This window comes from Schistocerca piceifrons, chromosome 7 (genome assembly GCF_021461385.2).
Source record: "Schistocerca piceifrons isolate TAMUIC-IGC-003096 chromosome 7, iqSchPice1.1, whole genome shotgun sequence".
Lineage (NCBI taxonomy): Eukaryota > Metazoa > Arthropoda > Insecta > Orthoptera > Acrididae > Schistocerca > Schistocerca piceifrons.
Window position 1 is genome coordinate 22,644,795 of NC_060144.1, and position 13,774 is coordinate 22,658,568.

Consider the following 13,774-nt stretch of genomic DNA (forward strand, 5'->3'; position numbering starts at 1 on the left):
GCCATTTTCCTACAAACAAACGCCAGCGCCACTGCGGATTTGCATGGAACTTCTGCGCGGACCATTGAAAAACTTTGAACCTTTCTCTGACAAGAAACGTTTGAATTGTGTTTCTATCATTTGTAGTTTTTGAGAAATAAATGTTTGAAATCTGCTCTTTCTTTTTGAAACGCCCTGTATAGTAGTACTGATAAATTAAAAATTAAGTAGCACTTGTAAAATGTAAGTAATACCAAAGCCCGCAGTAATTTAACGGTATATATTGTAGCCTGTCAGCATTAATGTAATATTTTAACTATCATATTCTACCGTATCTTCCTGCGCCGTCGGCGTTGTTGTGGTTACCGTGAGACACCGTTATACCAAGAGGAAAGGCGCGTCGATCTTAGAGCATGAGATATGAAGACCTTAAGCCATTGACAACACACAACGGTCACGGTAGCACCTGATTCCAGAATAGCTGCAGTAGTTAAAATCTACGAACTATCCCCTGTTGACCAGGTCCCCAAAACTTAACTCGTAACGAGATCCCTTCAAAGCAAATTGTCATAACGATCGTCTATAAAGGCTTCGTACAACGAGAATAAATGTTACGGTTTATGGAATAATAACAGATACGACCAAACTGTCTTGTCTCTTCTGCTTTATTTAACATAACTTCGTTCACAGTTTCATTTCGCATTCACCACTCATTCACCGAAACCCTTTGATGAACAGTTTTGGTTGCTTAACACCAACAGTCAATGATAATGATACAGCTTTTCTCCTTTTTATAAATTGAAGCCCGCTCTCCGTGATATAATAAAAAAAAAATCGGTCTCAATACCGCGTCCCTCGTGAGATGCGAATAGACTTATCCCGGAATTGACCGCCCTGTAGGTGTACTCAATTTAATGACCACACTTCACTGTCCGCTATTTCGCGTAACTGAATGTCCATTTGTTAGTCTGATTATACGCTGTAGCTATTTAAAATTCGTCCCTATATTTTTCGCAACGCACAATTAGCACTTCGTTACTTGTTTTTCCTTTTTTTTTCTTCTAAGAGTAAACGGAAAAAAAAGACGCCGTATCATCGGCTTAGTCGATATAAAGCAAAACACCTTAATATGCTCAATTTTACCTCTTCTTATAGGATCGGCTACCTTACTCATTAATTTATTACATATTATTTCCAATAACGCTAAACAGGAATCGCCGTTATATTTTAATTGTATTCAAAAGCATGTTACTACTATTATGACCGACCAAATCATAACAAATCGCGCGGCGTGCGTTTTTAACGATAACTTTACGCTATTCAAGTTCCGTTACAGCTGTCTTGACTCGTAATGTTACAATATTATACAGACCTCAGATGATTGGGTGAATTAACGTTTTGATTAAATGAACCTCCTCCTTCCATGATCTTGGCCGAATGGCGATACCTGTATACAAAGTCACTGTTACCGAATACCTAACTGAGTCGGAGTTCTATACCGACTGATGTATCGAGATATTATGGTTCTGCTAGATCTTATTTTTTCGTTGAGTATACCAACTGTGCTGATCTCACCTTGATAATCGTTTAAAATTAGAGTGAAGTTGCCTGCGTACGCCTAACCTGCCCTCTTCACCAGTAGGAATGTTAGGGGTTTTAAGGGTCGAGTGTGCACACCATTCCTTCCTCTGAAGATGGTAGGTAGAGACTCCGACTGTGGCAGGTGGAGGACATGTCCCTGCCTAAGCCGTGCCTATTTCTGTCATTTCATGATGTCTCAGTGCTCCAGTTTCAAGCAAGTAATTTACCAGCCATGAAAACTGAGACAGACAGCCAGACTACAGTATTAAACTTGCCTTTGAAAGGAAACTGCCAATCGCTCTCCTTGTTCTCTGTACTTTCTAATAGCCAACAGTTCTCCAAATTAAGTATTATCTTACCTAAATTGAAGGTATTTTTTAATAGACTGTGTTAAGATGTTGATAACATTGATGTACCTTACAGTACTTCAGTGTCTAAAATATATTTATTATCTATCGAAATGCACATTTGACTATAGACAATTCAATAGCAAAATTAGTTATTGCACACATCTCCTAATTGTCTGTGGTAATTAACAGATTACGAACGGATAATGGCATTCCTACTTCAGATCTACCTGAGGCAATGAACTCTCTTTACAAAGATCGAATGTTCATCACCTGACATTGCTAAGCACTTTTATAGAGGGGGAGGGGATGGAAGTTTTACGTTTAAATGTAATCGATGTAACTGAGCGCTAATGCTGTTTGTATTACTCTATAACTTTGGCATACATGGGGTAACGTGTTTAACCATCAATGTTATATTCATATGGTACTTAAGTACACACAATACAATAGGAATGATACTTTGTGACGAGAGATCTAATGCCTTGTATCACTTGCACTACATATTATCTTAATATAGAAAGGAAGTTTTATCATGTTCCCAATACAATATGCAAACACCCAACATTTCCAAAGGATAACATCATATAACTCCCACCTGAGGCCTAAAACCCTAAATGCGTATCCTCAAATTGACTGAAACAGTAATAATACTTATACATCTATAACTATGATATAGCACGTGATGTACTAAAATAACTTGCTAAGCTCGCAGCTCAGAGCTTTTGTTAGCTATACAAGAGACTGTGGACAAAAATCAAGCTGATCAAGCATCATTTTAGGGGAGAAGTTTGCCGTCTCATGACAAGACCTTTAATGCACTGTATCGCTAAAATTACGTATTTGCGTAGTTCCAAAGAGTAACTTTGCACTGCACTATAATGACGTGTAAAGAAACGAAATTTTGAAAGAAAATGGTGATGTACGTTACGGATAAATAAAATTTTTAACGTGAACATTTTGATCACTGAAGCACTTTTGCAAGCCACAATGGATCCACGTGTATTTGTCTGTATTATTCTTCACAGTACTTTTGGCTGATATGTTGGCATCAGTAATATAACATGCATGTTTATCAACGATTTCATGCCTACTTTTGTACCACAGATCAAAGAAAGCAAGAGTTGTATATATTATTTATCAAAATACCTAGAACTGTTTCCTAGAAGAATACAAAGCACACATGGCACATGATCTGACTCAGAGCTTAAAGTGCACTAGTCAGTGGGAATATGTTGATGTTTCTATGCAAGTAAACATTTTATTCGCACAGCTAAATCGTGTGCATTTGTTGCCAAAACGTATCAACTAAAACCAATATCAAAGTCAAATAAATGTGTTAGTAAGCCCCAAACAAAGGAATCAACTGTATCTCCCAATGGACAATTATAACAAATTGCCTCATGTATTACTACGTTTCAGCAAATTTGTAATAGATTACCCCATGTTACAGCAAAACTGTAAGAAATTGCCCCTTACATCGCCTTATTTACAGCAACGTTGTTACAAAGTGCTCCAAAAATTGTGTCATTACAGCAAAATTGTAAGATGTTACCACAAAATCCGCTCTGCCACAGCAAAATTGTAAGAAAATTATGTTATATTACAACAAAGTTGTAACAAATTGCCCAATATATAAAAAATACCTCATACTTCAACGTATTATAACAAATCGTAACAAGTTACGCCAAATTGTAACTAACAGCTCTACAAATACACATGCTCCACCTAAATTGCAGTAACTTGTGGCATACTTCAATGTGCTATTCGAAAACTATCGTAAAACACCCTACACATCCCCATGTTGCATTAAATTGTCAGAAGCTTTTACTGTTTATTGTACCATGAAGTCAACACCATTTACGATAGGTTTCTGCAAAATGACGACGTATGGTGTGAGAAATGTCTTGTAGTCTCCACTGTGCGATGACATGTCGAGATTATCTGCAAAGGATGGAAATTGTTTTGTACTTCAAGATAATGTTGACTCGCCATCTTTGGGGTCACTATAACGTTTTGATGGCCTTCATATTGAGATGAGACAAAGACAAGTTTTGACAGATAAAGAGTTTTGAAGTGGGAATAACGTTGTTTAGTTTAGTGCAAAAAGCAAAAAAGTCTTGTACACTAGTGCACTCTAACAGTAACTTAGATCAGTAGTTGTGTCATGTGTGTTTATGATGCTGTAGAACAATTTTCTACATACTTCGACAAATAATACAAGCACTCCTTGACTTCTTCAATACGTGGTACAAAGATCGACCTAAGACCATTCGTTAACATGTAACTTATATTAGCAGTGCCAAATGCAAGTCATATGTATGCCACAGCTGCCAGAAGCTACCCGACCTGGTTATCCCCTTCTCAGTACGGCTACAGACGCTGCTGTCCCACCTACATACGCGCAGTACCCTGCCAGCCCTGCAGTCAGTAGGTTTACTTCTGGGGACTATGACGGAGAAGTGCTGTGGTCACTCGCGAGGCCGGCCTGCCGCATCTGGTGCACCGCATTCTGCCTCTGTCTTTGTATCGTGCACTTGTTCACGATTATTATTTCTAGGAACTGTGAAGTGGCAGATTCATTGATTTCAATCACATCTGAAACTGTACCATTTATGAAACCTCCAATATGATTAGTGATCACTAAAGCTTGGGAGTTCGTTTTGCAGTGGGGGGCCGGCCGGAGTGGCCGAGCGGTTCTAGGCGCTACAGTCTGGAGCCGCGCAACCACTACTGTCGCAAGTTCGAATCCTGCCTCGGGCATGGATGTGTGTGATCTCCTTAGGTTAAAGCAGTTCTAAGTTCTAGAGGACTGATGACCTCAGAAGTTAAGTACCATAGTGCTCAGAGACATTTTTTTTCGCAGTGGAGAGAGGAGTCAAACAGGGAAACTGCATCGGTCTACTGCTTAGGTACTTAATTGATGTGACTCTGTCAAACGCCACTCTACCACTGCTGTACTCGAATTTAAACGACTGTTTTTTCTACTCGGTATTAACTTGTATTTTTCTACGTTTACAGCAAAATTAGAAGTATTGTCTACGTAACCTTGTATCCTCCTAAAGTCACTGAACTTTGACACCCTCCTGTATACCACAACATCATCAGAAAACAGCCATACACAGCTTCTATTCAAGACTGCCAAACCATTTATAAGTAAATGTGTAGAGGATATGAGCGTTTCTATCACACTCTACTGGAGCATTAGTAACGATAGCCTTGTCGCTGATGAACACTGGCCGTTGTCGGGAAGGTGCTGGGTTCTTTACTTACGAAGCCTTCGAGCCACTATTGCGCATGCTCATATCTTCACTAACAGTCTTCAGTTGACACCATTTCAAACATATTCCGAAATACTCTGAATATCGAAACTGCAAGTTTCCCTTCACCCACGGAACGTAGGACTTCATGCGAGAAAAGTCCAGGTTTCGCGTTAGCGGCGCTTCCGAAATGTGCCTAATTGTGGACAGAAGCTTTTCCGTCTCAAGGAAATTTACATTCCAACTCAGAATTTGTTCAAGAATTCTGCATAAAACCTATGTTAGAGATGCTGGTGTGTAATTTCGTGGGTGGGCTCTTCTAGCCCTCTTGCATACAGGAGTCACCTTTCTTTTCTTGTAGGCGTTCGGGGCCCTGCACTGGGCGAACGATTTGCTATAAAAGAGAGCAAAGTAAGAGGCTAATATCACGGAGTACTGTCCGTAAAACTAAACTGGACTTGCGTCTGGAACTGCCGACTTACTTTTTTGTTTAATTTTCTTTGTTCAGTACGCCAAGGATGCCTGTTTCTTGCGATAGGGAAGTTAGTACCAGTGTTGAACCACAGTATGTTTGTAAGATTCTCATTGCTCAATGATTTCTTAAATGCCTATATGATTTAGTATTCAAAAGTTCCTAAGAAGAGCGTCGTCGATAGCTAGAGGTGTAAATGTAGATGGATGAAACTGTGGTTGTAGCGGAGGTGGAACGGGAATTGTAAGAAGAAGAAGAAGAAGAAGAAGAAGGAGAGTGGAAAACATAAATGAACACGCTGTTTAATAAACCAAATTTCATTCTCGTAATAAACGGCAGAAGAATTTAATGGCTGGAATATGAATCAAGGAACAGAAAAAAAAATGGTGAAGGAAGTGCAAGAAGTGAACTTTGGAAGCAGACCAAAACTGAGGTGGGTCGATGATCAAAGATGACCTGGAGCCCATGTCATTCTCAATGGAGAGAAGTCTTCTGAAGTAAGAGTGATTTCAGGTGTGCCGCAGGGGAGTGTCGTAGGACCGTTGCTATTCACAATATACATAAATGACTTTGTGGATGACATCGGAAGTTCACTGAGGCTTTTCGCGGATGATGCTGTGGTATATCGAGAGGTTGTAACAATGGAAAATTGTACTGAAATGCAGGAGGATCTGCAGCGAATTGACGCATGGTGCAGGGAATGGCAATTGAATCTCAATGTAGACAAGTGTAGTGCGCTGCGAATACATAGAAAGAAAGATCCCATAGAATTTAGCAACAATATAGCAGGTCAGCAACTGGAAGCAGTTAATTCCATAAATTATCTGGGAGTATGCATTAGGAGTGATTTAAAATGGAGTCATCATATAAAGTTGATCGTCGTTAAAGCAGATGCCAGACTGAGATTCATTGGAAGAATCCTAACGAAATGCAATCTGAAAACAAAGGAAGTAGGTTATAGCACGCTTGTTCGCCCACAGATTCAATACTGCTCAGCAGTGTGGGATCCGTACCAGATAGGGTTGATAGAAGAGATAGAGAAGATCCAACGGAGAGCAGCGCGCTTCGTTACAGGATCATTTAGTAACCGCGAAAGCGTTACGGAGATGATAGATAAACTCTAGTAGAAGACTCTGCAGGAGAGATGCTCAGTAGCTCGGTACAGGCTTTTGTTGAAGTTTCGAGGAGTTCCGAGGAGTCAAGCAGTATATTGCTCCCTCCTACGTATATCTCCTGAAGAGACCATGAGGATAAAATCAGAGAGATTAGAGCCCACACAGAGGCATGAACTATGGACCTTGCCGTTGGTGGCGAGGCTTGCGCGCCTCAGCGATACAGATAGCCGTACCGTAGGTGCAACCACAACGGAGGGGTATCTGTTGAGAGGCCAGACAAACGTGTGGTTCCTGAAGAGGGGCAGCAGCCTTTTCAGTAGTTGCAAGGGCAACAGTCAGGATGATTGACTGATCTGGCCTTGTAACTATAACCAAAACGGCCTTGCTGTGCTGGCACTGCGAACGGCTGAAAGAAAGGGGAAACTACAGCCGTAATTTTTCCCCAGGGCATGCAGCTTTACTGTATGATTAAATGATGATGGCGTCCTCTTGGGTAAAATATTCCGGAGGTAAAATAGTCCCCCATTCGGATCTCCGGGCGGGGACTACTCAAGAGGATGTCATTATCAGGAGAAAGAAAACTGGCGTTCTACGGATCGGAGTGTGGAATGTCAGATCCCTTAATCGGGCAGGTAGGTTAGAAACCTTAAAAAGGGAAATGGATAGGTTGAAGTTAGATATAGTGGGAATTAGAGAAGTTCGGTGGCAGGAGGAACAAGATTTCTGGTCAGGTGACTACAGGGTTATAAACACAAAATCAAATAGGGGTAATGCAGGAGTAGGTTTAATAATGAATAGGAAAATAGGAATGCGGGTAAGCTACTACAAACAGCATAGTGAACGCATTATTGTGGCCAAGATAGATACGAAGCCCACACCTACTACAGTAGTACAAGTTTATATGCCAACTAGCTCTGCAGATGACGAAGAAATTGAAGAAATGTTTGATGAAATAAAAGAAATTATTCAGATTGTGAAGGGAGACGAAAATTTAATAGTCATGGGTGACCGGAAATCGAGTGTAGGAAAAGGGAGAGAAGGAAACATAGTAGGTGAATATGGATTGGGGCTAAGAAATGAAAGAGGAAGCCGCCTGGTAGAATTTTGCACAGAGCACAACATAATCATAGCTAACACTTGGTTTAAGAATCATGAAAGAAGGTTGTATACATGGAAGAACCCTGGAGATACTAAAAGGTTTCAGATAGGTTATATAATGGTAAGACAGATATTTAGGAACCAGGTTTTAAATTGTAAGACATTTCCAGGGGCAGATGTGGACTCTGACCACAATCTATTGGTTATGACCTGTAGATTAAAACTGAAGAAACTGCAAAAAGGTGGGAATTTAAGGAGATGGGACCTGAATAAACTGAAAGAACCAGAGGTTGTACAGAGTTTCAGGGAGAGCATAAGGGAACAATTGACAGGAATGGGGGAAATAAATACAGTAGAAGAAGAATGGGTAGCTTTGAGGGATGAAGTAGCGAAGGAAGCAGAGGATCAAGTAGGTAAAAAGACGAGGGCTAGTAGAAATCCTTGGGTAACAGAAGAAATATTGAATTTAATTGATGAAAGGAGAAAATATAAAAATGCAGTAAATGAAGCAGGCAAAAAGGAATACAAACGTCTCAAGAATGAGATCGACAGGAAGTGCAAAATGGCTAAGCAGGGATGGCTAGAGGACAAATGTAAGGATGTAGAGGCCTATCTCACTAGGGGTAAGATAGATACTGCCTACAGGAAAATTAAAGAGACCTTTGGAGATAAGAGAACAACTTGTATGAATATCAAGAACTCAGATGGAAACCCAGTTCTAAGCAAAGAAGGGAAAGCAGAAAGGTGGAAGGAGTATATAGAGGGTCTATACAAGGGCGATGTACTTGAGGACAATATAATGGAAATGGAAGAGGATGTAGATGAAGATGAGATGGGAGATATGATACTGCGTGAAGAGTTTGACAGAGCACTGAAAGACCTGAGTCGAAACAAGGCCCCCGGAGTACACAGCATTCCATTGGAGCTACTGACGACCTTGGGAGAGCCAGTCCTGACAAAACTCTACCATCTGGTGAGCAAGATGTATGAAACAGGCGAAACACCCTCAGACTTCAAGAAGAATATAATGATTCCAATCCCAAAGAAAGCAGGTGTTGACAGATGTGAAAATTACCGAACTATTAGTTTAATAAGTCACAGCTGCAAAATACTAACACGAATTCTTTACAGACGAATGGAAAAACTAGTAGAAGCCGACCTTTGGGAAGATCAGTTTGGATTCCGTAGAAACACTGGAACACGTGAGGCAATACTGACCTTACGACTTATCTTAGAAGAAAGATTAAGGAAAGGCAAACCTACGTTTCTAGCATTTGTAGACATAGAGAAAGCTTTTGACAATGTTGACTGGAATACTCTCTTTCAAATTCTAAAGGTGGCAGGGGTAAAATACAGGGAGCGAAAGGCTATTTACAATTTGTACAGAAACCAGATGGCAGTTATAAGGGTCGAGGGACATGAAAGGGAAGCAGTGGTTGGGAAGGGAGTAAGACAGGGTTGTAGCCTCTCGCCGATGTTGTTTAATCTGTATATTGAGCAAGCAGTAAAGGAAACAAAAGAAAAAATCGGAGTAGGTATTAAAATTCATGGAGAAGAAATAAAAACTTTGAGGTTCGCCGATGACATTGTAATTCTGTCAGAGACAGCAAAGGACTTGGAAGAGCAGTTGAATGGAATGGACAGTGTCTTAAAAGGAGGATATATGATGAACATCAACAGAAGCAAAACAAGGATAATGGAATGTAGTCTAATTAAGTCGGGTGATGCTGAGGGAATTAGATTAGGAAATGAGACACTTAAAGTAGTAAAGGAGTTTTGCTATTTGGGGAGCAAAATAACTGATGATGGTCGAAGTAGAGAGGATATAAAATGTAGACTGGCAATGGCAAGGAAAGCGTTTCTGAAGAAGAGAAATTTGTTAACATCGAGTATAGATTTAAGTGTCAGGAAGTCATTTCTGAAAGTATTTGTATGGAGTGTAGCCATGTATGGAAGTGAACATGGACGATAAATAGTTCGGACAAGAAGAGAATAGAAGCTTTCGAAATGTGGTGCTACAGAAGAATGCTGAAAATTAGATGGGTAGATCACATAACTAATGAGGAAGTATTGAATAGGATTGGGGAGAAGAGAAGTTTGTGGCACAACTTGACCAGAAGAAGGGATCGGTTGGTAGGACATGTTCTGAGGCATCAAGGGATCACCAATTTAGTATTGGAGGGCAGCGTGGAGGGTAAAAATCGTAGAGGGAGACCAAGAGATGAATACACTAAGCAGATTCAGAAGGATGTAGGTTGCAGTAGGTACTGGGAGAAGAAAAAGCTTGCACAGGATAGAGTAGCATGGAGAGCTGCATAAAACCAGTCTCAGGACTGAAGACCACAACAACAACAACAACACAGAGGCATACCGACAACACTTCTTTCCACGAACAATACGAGACTGGAATAGAAGGGAGAACCGATAGAGGTACTCAAGGTACCCTCCGACACACACCGTCAGGTGGCTTGCGGTGTATGGATGTAGATGTAGATGTAGATGCACAGTCGTGCTCAAAAGTAACCGAATGACCTGAATTGCATTTCTCCTGATTCGCATGCAACCTGCATAACGCAGCTGTCTAGCAGGTCCTCTAATCGCTCCTCGGTATAGTCGTTTGACTATTGAAAATCGTTCCAACAAGTCACCACTAGAAAACACTGCTCTGTATCGCAATAACTCAAGGTGTAAAGTAATACCACGAAACTACAAATATCAGGGAACCCCTCATCACAGATAAGACTGTCCTTAAGGCTTGTAAGCTCACATTTATTACAATAAATGATATATCGAAATGTTACCACTCTCATTATTCCGTCAGATACGTAATGCACAGTCGGGCGGTGTGGCCGCGCCGTTCTAGGCGCTTCAGTCTGGAACCGCGCGACCGCTACGGTCGCAGGTTCGAATCCTGCCTCGGGCTTGGATGTGTGCGATGTCTGTAGGCTAGTTAGGTTTAAGTGGTTATAAGTTTTAGGGGACTGATGACCTCTGATGTTAAGTCCCATAGTGCTCAGAACAATTTGAACCATTTGCAGGTAATGCACGTAGTAAGTTCGTCGCATTCGTGATTTCCGCTTCAAAGTAACATACCGTACTTATTATTTAACACAAAATGACATTAAAAATTTAAGTTATTCACGAGCAACTAATTGAGAATATGTATGAACCTCAAATGACACGACGAACCGTCTCGTTCTGGATATGGATTCAAACCCAGGTGATGCAGGCTAAACAAAGATTTCGTGACTGACGGAAACTATAAGTCATTCCTGACTGGGCTCACAGAGAGTGATATACGTCGATTTTAGACAGTATCAGTTAGAAAATATCAACTTTAAATTACATAACGTAAACATTTTTAACGTACGTGAGTTGCTACCCAGCATCTACTGTCCCTGTTAACGAACTTCGAGAGATGTTAAATACTGCTTCTTCACAAGTGACTTACTTGAAATGCCTTGAGGTAGAGCTTTGTGTTGGACAGGGATTCGAACCCAGAACCTATTCGGATTGTTACCGAAGCATAATCAACTGTGACATTTGGGATTTTCTCGGCAGTAGCTAGATGTTTTAACTGAAATGAAGAGATCAAACATTATTTTTTTCCTTTAGAGTACTGCAACCCAACAACTATCACTGCTATATTCTAGAGAAAACGAACGTTAAATATGGGTTTGTTACACCAGCAGCGACATGTGGGCATGTTTCAACTAGAAATAATATGCCGAAGAGTTCAGTGCTGACTGGTAATCGAACTCCACACGCTGGTCGTTGTAGCCGAGCGGCTCTAGGCGCTATTATAGTCTGGAACCGCGCGACAGCTACGGTCGCAGGTTCGAATCCTGCCTCCAGCATGGGTGTGTGTGATGTCCTTAGGTTAGTTAGGTTTACATAGTTCTAAGTTCTAGGGGACTGATGACCTCAGAAGTTAAGTCCCTTAGGGCTCAGAACCATTTGAAGCATTTGAACCCCACACATATCGTTGTTGACTACACACAGAGACGTCAGCTACCAAATTTTTCTCCACCAGCAGCTCGGAATAACATCCTTGAACTTACTGTGATCTCGCAAATAGTTCTCTGTCTCACTGTGAGTCAAAAAAGTGAGATATCGTTAGTACTGACAACAAATGAAAATACATTAAATATCAAAATTATTATCCACCAGCAGATAGGTGTTCTCATTTTAGAGGTTGATAATACATAATGGAAACTTTAATGTCGGGCCAGGATTCGAACCCATTGACGCGCAATATGTGGAGATGCTGAAGAATCTGCAGTTTTGAACAAACAACAAATTGTAGTCGAGCTGTATTGTCCCGAAGGGATGAAATTTCGCGTTAATTACAGTCTGAGCTGCATTCCCAGTTCAGAACCAATTTTATCGACGTAAAGAAGCTCATTTAAAAGAAGGAATAAGTGTCCTGTGATCCTACATAGCGTTTGTATCGTCACTAGAAATAAATAACTAGTATAGGAAAGGTAAAAAGCGTCAAACATTTTCATGTTTTTATTTAAAGGAGATAATTGCTTTTAAAATCAGTCTTTAGTTTATTGCAATATATGATTTGTGATGGAGGTGAATTATTGTGCCATTAAGCATCGGTAAAGGGCTATGATTCTTCTCTTTGCAAACTTGGTACACTTTGTGCATGAAAGGAAATCTTCTGATGCGTTCCTAGCTGGGAAGCCCGGCGACCAAGTGGACACAGGTAGTGTGTGCGCCCACGGGCGAGCTACGGTCGCGCGCTCATGTCGGCACGCTTCACAGAGGGCAGGCCCCCAGAGGATTAGTGACAGGCGAAGACGCTGCATACATCAACACGCTGCCAGGGGAAGACATTAGCTTAAAACCTGTGAAGATCCCGACACATAGTCCCCGCCCACCCCACTTAAGCTCCACCCCTGATCAGCAAGATGCTCCGCCCAACCGGAGCAAAATGATAAACATCATCGCAGGTATGTTACTCCTAGAACGAGATCTAGAAAATGAACAATTTCCAACGTGTAATGCAAAGACTTTAAGTTTCAGGTATTAATGTAAACGTTTACAGACACGACTACGATTATAACTGTATGTTATTGATGAAGTAGAAGTGTCTATAACTTAAAACTGATTTCCGGTACCTAATGGTACTTACAACAAGCGGAACAAAAAATCACGAATGATTTAAAATAAGAAATGAAAGCGAAATACAAACGTGCTGTCTGTTAATTATAATGTGAGCCAATTATCATCAAATTAATCGCTTAATATAACGTGATCTTTCGGGAAAACTACACTTCGCAAATAATGTGGTTGGAAATGTTACGTATGTCGGTAATAAAAGCTTACGATGTCGCAGATGGCAACAGAGTTTATTTCTTTTATTCATCCAAAAAAATATTTCCAGATTATAAGACACAGAACAAACACAAACCAAAACCGCACAGTAAAAATACTGTATTATGTCAGTAGAGACATAAATGTAAGCTTTATCCACCAAACAGCTTGCACTATTTGCATTAGCTTCACTATCTTGTTTCTAGTCCCTATATCTCAAACATCCAAAATATTCTGCTACGGAATAGAAGCAATAATCTAATAAGAATAGACAGGCCTACTTGTTTACAATGTCCTCACTGACTCAATATTTTTATGTTTATAAAATGTAGCTTGACTCATTAGACCTAAAGAAATGAAGAATATAAAAATCATACTGATAACAAAAACGTTATGAAGACAGTAGTATTTTCCATACATGACACATGAGGTATTTCATTAATATAGTATTTGCGTCTCTATGTAAAGTTAGAAGTAGGTATATTGCAACTTATGAATTATTGTTATAATTACCAAATACTTCAATGGAACGCCTAATTCACTTCAAAATTACGTACTATTTATTGATCTACTTTCAGTTTATCTGTAGTGACTTAA